Source organism: Musa acuminata, chromosome BXJ1-1 (genome assembly GCF_036884655.1).
Source record: "Musa acuminata AAA Group cultivar baxijiao chromosome BXJ1-1, Cavendish_Baxijiao_AAA, whole genome shotgun sequence".
In the NCBI taxonomy this organism is placed as follows: domain Eukaryota; kingdom Viridiplantae; phylum Streptophyta; class Magnoliopsida; order Zingiberales; family Musaceae; genus Musa; species Musa acuminata.
The window spans coordinates 1,288,679-1,297,371 of NC_088327.1; the positions used below are offsets into that span (position 1 = coordinate 1,288,679).

General features: G+C 40.4%; 1 long non-coding RNA gene across 4 annotated transcripts; it reads left to right on the forward strand.

Annotated features, from left to right (window-relative positions):
• The first annotated feature begins 87 nt into the window (after nt 1-87).
• On the forward strand, nt 88-7,255 carry LOC135588116 (uncharacterized). Of its 4 annotated transcripts, XR_010476127.1 has the most exons (6): nt 88-257; nt 1,500-1,657; nt 2,860-2,955; nt 4,658-5,801; nt 5,900-5,966; nt 6,038-6,968. It is a non-coding gene; the product is annotated as an uncharacterized LOC135588116 (long non-coding RNA). The 4 variants fall into 4 exon arrangements; XR_010476136.1 differs by having other exon boundaries at nt 2,814-2,955; nt 4,658-5,966; nt 6,038-7,255; XR_010476142.1 differs by having other exon boundaries at nt 4,658-5,966; nt 6,044-7,255.
• The last annotated feature ends 1,438 nt before the right edge of the window (nt 7,256-8,693 follow it).

Sequence of the window (8,693 nt, forward strand, 5' to 3'; positions counted from 1 at the left end):
TATATATATATATAGATATATATATATATATATGTATATATATATATATATATACATATAGAGAGAGAGAGAGAGAGAGAGAGAGAGAGTAATTTTAATTACGATGGATCGCCTTCTCCACGCGCGTTGCAAGGGCCAGTAGGAGGAGGATGTGCAAGCGGCCGGAGTAGCGGTGGTGACCACTCGAGGATGCGATGGCGCCGTCGTCGACCTCGTATCCTCCGTTGAGTTCTGCATCGACCGAACGTGTCCCTCAGGTCTGTTTCCTGAAATCCTTTTGGGAATTCGGTGTGGGTGCTTGTTCTTTCATGGCAACTGCTTTTAGACGGAGTCCTTTTGTTTCGGGGCATGATTGCTACCTTCTTTTTTGGATATTCTTATTGAACCGTCCTCGTGAGATCATGTCATCGCTTTTTGGGAATTATTTGCGTTCAATTGCGTTCTCTTTTGATTGGTACACGCTTTAATCCGGAATGTTTTTGTTTTGGGGATGATCGTTGTCTTCGTCCTCCGTGGATTCGTTTTCTCGTGAGATCTGTTTCTTGAAATATTTTGGGGAATTCTTTTTTAGTTGTTCCTCTGCGATTGGTGCTTGCTTTTGTTTTTGTAATGGGTAACGATTGGTATCTCCTTTTATGGATTCCTTTCCTTGGATTCTTCTCGTGGGATCATGTCATCGATAGAACGAACTTGTTGACTTCTCTGGTTGCTTTACGCTACTCTGCGGAGATGAGATGAATTCTCTATTATAACTTCCTGTGTTTTCTTTTGGACACCTTTTCTATCATCCGGTAAAGATATCTTCCTGTATTATCCTCTTTATGGTATTTGGTATGTGATCATCTCCGTGGATTCTGAAAAATCACTTTCTAGGAATCAGCTTTTGGTACTTCATATCAATTATTTAGGTTAGTCATGTTAAAGGAGCAATGATCCTGTATCTGTTGATGTCTGTTTCCCACCTGTATCGTTTTTCTCCAATTTGTTCATGTTGGTTGTTGCTTCTTTTCTTGGTTAATTAGGCAAAATTTGTTGCATGATGCATAATATAGTGACTATAGTCTTGCCGTAAGCATGTCATTGTTTCTTTCCAATTCTTCGTATCATTCGTTCTACATATGTACAAGTCGTTCGTTAAGCACCTTAATTCTTCACTACGATTTTGCACTAAGTGTTAGCCACCTTTTGAGGATCGTTTACTTTTAGTCATAACATTAGATTTTGCGGTATGAAATATGAATGACAGCAATGCTTACTGTGGATCATTGATTCAATTCATGTGGTCCTAGGCCTAGATGCAAGTGATCTGTTTGTGGAGGTGGACTTTATGGTCCTCTTGAAAGTTGTTTATGACTTGTGCTTATATCTTTCTAGGTGATGCTATTTTATAATGTATATCATTTTGAAAGCTTTTGGAATAAGATTAAGGGCATTAGTTGGCATAGGAATAACTATTATATGCGATGTTTGTGAAATTTGGTACCATTTTGATGTTGCAGCAGCTGAGGGTGGGAAGTGTAAGGGGTCTGGGTTTTTCGATTTGACTCACAAGATTCAGTAAATTATGTGATTGAAAACCGGCATGGCTCCTTCTCCGAGTAAAAATTGTAAGAAGCAATAATAAGCCAAACAGACTTTCATTTGATTGATGAAAAAGGTAAATAGCATGTAAATTCTGGTTGAGTTGGTCATTTCTTACTGATTATTTCTTGTAATCCGAATTTACTAATTTGATGTCACTAAATATCTATACTCTTATTTACAAAGTTTATCAAAATGGATGTACCATCATCAATTTGCTATATAGGAGTGTTATTCTTTTGGAAGACAATAGGTGAATGGTATTGTGGCTTTATATGATAAATTAATGCACTTTGGTTACATCAGAGCAAGAACACCTTAGGTATTGTACCATACTTGCTTAACATTTAAAATTTTTGCCATTGACGATCAGCAGTATCAGTCTTCTTCCCTGTTAATTGTTTGTGGGTTTTCTTCTGATTATACACAAGTTGATACGTTCGATAGGGCCACTGATATCTCATGCTGTGAGTGGTACTAAATGAAGTTTATTATGATTTGGTTAAGAGTAGCAGTTCTTGGAAACTTCATTCAACCTTTCTTTTATGATCAAATATGATCATGTATTATATTTATCACCTTATGTGGCTTATGAGTTTGAAATAATTAATTTGCCAAGACCAATGACACCTGTATCACATGCTAAATCTAAATGCTTCAGATTTTGAAATTTTCTTTACTGTGTGCAATCATTTAAACAAAATAATGGCGAGTTACAGGAAGTTGGTCTATGTTAGAATTGTAAATGACATGCTCTGTTTGTTGGTTTATACTAGCATTTTTTGGTGCTTAAAGAGGCATATATTTGCTTGCTGGTCTCTTCACTGCTGTTCCCAGTCACTATTGGATGTCTTTGGTGCATGCTGCTCAACTGTTGTTGGTTGAATCAATTGTTCCTTTTGGCAAGGTTGGCATAGCAGCATTCAACTAACAAATTCGCAACACCCACTTTCTATTTCTTCAGGATTCTAGGTTGTGTCTAGTTCATTTCCAACAGTAGATTTTCTCACATGGTATATTTTCTTTCTTATTTGTTATACATACTTCCTTACCTATGTGTTAACACATTTCCTTTTTGTTGTCTTTGTCAAGCCTATAAAATCCTTTGGTATAAAGAATTAAATTGGAAGTAACAGAATCTTGATTTCTTCTGTATCATACTTGGTTGGTTGGTCATTCATCCTTCATGTTTTATTAAATGAATTTTGCTTATTTTCTTCTCTAACTTACAGCAAGTGGAATAATAGCAAATTCATATGCATAATTACATGTTTCCAGTGCCCGGGCCCGAGGGGGTCTATATCATGGTATTGTTACTGCTTGCAGCATACCGATGGTGATGCGATACCCCCAGATGAAAGTCTTCTTGCAAAGGTATGCCAACACCATGAACTTTTCTCTTGTTCTTGACATCCTTATTTGTTTTTGACTTTTCCTTTTCATGTTTTTAGTGGGTTAGTGACCATAATTATTGACTGAACAAATATATGGATTCTTAATGCAAGTACTGTAACCCTTGAGAACTAACTAGCTGGAATGAAGCAATATTTGGCATCATTAACATGAATGCTTTGTTGGATCCAGTATATGGAAGATAACTGACGGCCATAGGAAGACCTTTTCCATAATTCAGTTACACTGAGAAGTGCTTCCTCTGTCTTGCACATTCATGCTAGATGTTATATATAATGAACTTAAATCTCTTAAGGACAATGAGCATGTAATTTGTACTCAGTTACTGGACGTTGTTGAATTATCATACGCCACTCTGCAATTCCTTCCATAATATTTGAAAAATGCCTGCATCTACCACTTTGGAGCATGGTTTACCTGTTTGAACTCACTGGTGTCTGCTACTAATCCATAGGTTCTGTTATTGTGTCACTACTAGCCTTCTGTAATTTTTTTTATTATACATTGGTTGACAAGTAGGAACAAAACTGTTTGGTTCTTAAATTTATCAATAAGAGATTGGACCAGTGCAGATATGTTTTGTTTTCACTTTCCTTTTCTCATTTTGCTGTATGGTCTGTGGACCCTTTAAGCATAAGGGCAAGAGAGACTTCCTTTTGCAACGACCATGGGATGAAGACATAAAAGTGCCAAATTTAGCCAGTATTGAAACCTGACATCTTTTATTTGATCAAGTTTATGATTGATAGGTCATGCTCATTAGGTACATTAGAAGCGTAATGAGTTAATTTTTTAAGACAATGCTCTTATATTTTTCATCCCATACTGAATTCAATGGCTCCTTTATTTTTGTGAACTGCTTCTATTTTTTTCCACCTTATTATCTTATAGTTGATTTGTGAACCTGTGTATTATGATCATCATATGATAGTCTAAACATAAAAAAATCAGCATTTATGGAAATGATTTGATATTATGACTTGTAACTTGTTTTCCCATCCTTGGGTGCACTAACAAACTTTGAAAATCTCAAATGCAGTTTGAATGTAAATTCTGTTGGTTTTAGGCATCTCGATTTCTATTTGGGGCTTGGGATAACTGTCCATAAACTCATTAGTTTTGGTTGTGGGCTGTGAAAACATTTGTAATCAATTCTCATGTGAACGATGTTTTCAGATTAATGCTATAGGTATCCCCTGGTGAATTAAATGATAATGACACTGAAGTCTCTGTTGAGCTGAGACCTCTTCTAGTGGAATCACGTTAAAGAAACACATGCTTACATAGCCATGAACACCTGATCATCAATGGTCGTCTTACTATTATTAACCCTAGACTAGTGTGAGAACTGCCACAAGCACAGGATTATGTTCGTCAGGTGAACACCGATACCTGCATACTGTAATAAAGATTGACATCATTGTCGAAATTATTATTAGGCTCGTGTTGCAAAGGGTTTACATAACCCATGAACAGGGAGGTAAAAACAGTTTAGTTAAATAAATTTCATTTACATAATATTTGTTAAATAAAGTAGGTTGCAAGGAACATTATATGTAGGAACACCATAATATTTGTTAAAAGTATGTTCTCTATAAATAAGAAAATTATGTTTCTTTCTTAGTACCACTAAAACTTGACTTTTTGTTCTTTCCCCTTACAGGTTAAGAATCGAAGGGAGGCACCGTGAGTTTGCTGTTTGATGACATAAATTCCTCAAATTCTTGTAGATTTGTGTCTGTTGGAAGCCGAATCCTTGAATTTGTGGAGCATATAAGACCATTCATGGGCTGGCAAATTAGACCTGTGCATTTTGTCTCCCAAAAAAAAAAAAAAAAAAAGATTAATCCAGACCATATTTTTGTAAAATCTGTTTTGCGAAAGAAGAAAAAAATCACTTAGTCAGAAATATATTTTGCAAAAGGAAAAGGGGAAATGGAGGAAGCCTACCTACATTGGAAGATTGAACCTCTTTATTCATGCCCGGACAAGAATGCTTGCAAAGGAAAGACAAACTACTACTTCTCTCCTATGTGTGCATCATCAATAGCGCTTCAGCGTTCTGTTACTTTTTTTTATTTTTTGCTTGTTTTCCTTCTCTCTTTTCTGCGTCCTCGATGGATTGCTCGAGAAAGAGAAGACATGGATGCATGACAACTCTGGGAAATCGCTCTGACTTTTGTGTGTTTTCCCCTCTTATTCTTCTCTCTTTTCTTGACAGGGAACCACGCTGCCTTGGACCCCGGCACCGACAGCGACGGGAAGGCCGGAGGCAGACGGGGACGGTGTGGTCGCCATCATCAACCCGTGGTGTGGGAAGCGAGGCGGAGGAGGAGGAGGAGCTGCCTGCCTGCCTGCCTGCCTTGTGCATGCCCCCCTATCTCTTTTCTCTCTCTCTCTCTCTCTCACAGCCCCACCCAGGACAACAAGCATGGGACGCCGAGCCCGGGCAGCTCCCAATCATAAAGCAATGGAGTGCCATATCATTTCCTCCCCACCTCGGTCCTCGCGCTCCTGCTCTGGACCCCCCCACTCCCCCGAGGGATGGGCTGACCTGAGCCTACTGTTCCCTCTCGCGCTCCTCATGCGTCCCTTTCCATGCTGTTTCTTTTCTTCCCCACCCCCCTTACTCTCTTAATCTCCTTAATTTTGGATTTCTCTTTGGTTTTGCTGCATTGGCATATGAAATCCTTCACGTCCATGTTTGTTTGATGCTGTCCACTTGAAAGCCCTTCAGATGTAGTGTTCCGGCTTCCACGTCTTCAGCTTGAGAGCCAATCCATTTCTTCTTCGCCTTGTAACATTCTGTACGTGAACCACTAGTGCCACCCACCCCCTACTCCCGACTGACAGAAAAAATAATAATAATAATAATAAATAATATGTTGGGGGATTTTGTTTCCAGGACAAATCACAATCGAGGTTTCAATTCTTCCATGCAATGAATAGGAGGAGTCTGAATCACCGCAGAGGTAAGCCATGGTGTTTGCTTCATCTCCTCCTCTTTTTAAGATGACCTGTGTATCTGACATCTCACCCTCAGGTGCAGGAACCAAAGGCTTGCGTTCCCAAAACGCAGCTGCACCGGAGAGGGATACCTCGTGGTCAACGAGCCTTCTCTGACCTCTGTTACACCATTTTGACGAGGACATCACCTACACTATGGATAGGCCACCATGCCCCGTGTTGACCAAGGAGCCTCCCAACGTTGACTCGGGCCCACCACACAGAATAAGAGAGAGAGAGAGAGAGCACAGTGGTCTATGGAGGGGAGTCATGGGGAAGAGCTACAGCACGGCAAAGGACTGGTGAATGCAAGGGATCGAAGAGGGGTCACCTCAATGGGCCCCCCCCCCCCCCCCCCCCCCTCGGGCCGACAGGCTCTGCTGCATCCCTCCATAGCGTCAACACCAAGGACGGGCGGACGGACTGGACTGGACTGGACTGGACTGACCACACGCTGCTGTCGCTCTCACCCTCTCTTCCTCGTCTTTGCCGCCAGCGAAGAAAGAGGGGGAGAAGCATGAGAAGCCGAGAGTAAAAAAAAAAGGCAGGAGGTTTGGAACCTTACGATCGAACGCAGATATCATCATGTGACAATCATTCTTTTATAATTTGAGCTCTACAGGTCTGGGAGGGAAGTAAAAGAAAAGGTTTTGCTTTTCTTTTGAGGCCACCAGCAGGAGTGTCAGTAAAAGAAAAGAAGAGAGAGAGAGAGAGAGAGAGAGAGAGAGAAATAATCTCAAGTCTTAAAAGCTATACAAATGCTGATGTACGATGACCTCTGAAAAGAGGTCTTTTATCATCCACCTGCTCTCCTCCTAAAGGAACAAAAGGTCAAAAAGGAAGCTTTATTTGCTTCTCATTCAAGTAACTTTGGTATGCAAAAGCTTTTATCTTTTACTTTCTGAATTAACCAGGTGGCTCAGGCTACTACTGTAAGATGTCATGTATCCACCATATATGTGTAGAGGTGAGACCACTGGGACGCAATTTGATTACAGAAAGAGCTGCATATATCATTAGTTTATTGCTTCTAACATCATCACCCGAGTCGATGATGGGTGGATCATGTACAAGTACAGAGTTGCCTGTTGGACCATGTAAGCTGGCCTCAACAAAACAAATCGTGCATGCATGCATGCATGCAGTGGTCGTACAGTAACAGTCTAAAAGAAGACAAAGAATCCATAAAACATCCTTCTGTTTTTATGTTTGTAGTTTAGCAACTTGGAAGCCATGACATGGGAATTAGCATCTTGTGACTCGCAGCTGCAGAAAGTAATTTGTTCTGTATGTATATATGTATGTATGTATTCGAGTAATGAACGATGATCACAGTGAGATTTAACCTTTTTTTCTTCTTCTTCTTCTTCTGTTCATAGCAGTGTTGACTTGGAGAGCAGCAGGGAGTAATTAATCTCATCTTTGCATTGCAGCGTGGAGTGAAACTGGAGACCAGAGATAAAGAAAGCGTCTTACAAAACCAAAGAAAAGCAGAAAATGATTGTTCAAAGTGTATGACTTGCAGACAGGTGGGGGTGGGTGGGTAAGTAGCAGCGACCACATGAAGAAAAGCCACCAAAGCCATCTTTGCCACCTCTGTTTCTTTCTATACATGTGATGCTTGCGTCTCTTTCTGGGTAGAGGCAACCGAAGATGCAAGCGAAAAGAGGGTATTTATTGCATTGCATTCCATTCATTGGTTTCATCATCATCATTGTTCTAATACTTCTTCCAACTTGCTTTTCTGAATTTATCGAGGAAAATTCAAAGCACTCCCTGCTTTTATTTGCCTAAACGAATAACTCTCCACCTTCTTTAGCTCATCATCCAAGTTCTCGAAAACAATTCTCAACTTGTGCTTCGATTTCATTCATCTTGCAGCATGCATGGTTGACTTGTCGACGAGGACAATTCAGATGTGATCGTAGGAGAATGCGATCCACACGTATCTCAGTTGTTTGCTAATCAGATCATTGCGGCATTGACTGCCAGATCGGGACATTAATAGGAAATAAATGCACATCACCGAGAAGATGACAGGTTATGTCAGAAAACAAAAAAAGGGTCTCCTCGACATGCACAGGCCAATCATCCAGCTCATTGCCATACATTTGTTACTTACGTGATGGGACACATCATGCTCTCCTCCTTGTGTTCCACCCCACCCTGCTGACATTAGGATCATGTACAACTACAACATCGATTACTTGTGTCCCTGGAATCCCTCCCTCGCATACGTGCCCAGAGTTGCTGCCACAGAATGTGCTGCCGAACACCCAACCACTGTTTTCAATAGCATCATTTCTGGTTCCTCCTCTCGACCATCCATGTCACGCACGCAGGTGATTTGACATGGCTTCTACCATCTTAAAACCATTCATGCTTGCTCCTCCTGTTGCTTTTAATTTTCATTTGGCTCTCCATTTGGTCTTCCAATGTGCACATGAGATCGTATGCGTACCTTTCTTTTTAATGCAAAGCGAACAAGTAGATGCCTGCCACTCTAGGATTCTAAACCTAGGCGATGCTCCTCGCTCGATATAGAGAGGCTGACTTCAGCTAACAAAGTAACAATGATATAAAAAAAAACCCTAGTCCTAAGCTACGTGATGGGATTTGACTACCCCATTCGCGAGTTACTTGCTGCAATATATTAACATCTCCGGTGGTCACCTCGTATTGATGGGTAAGTC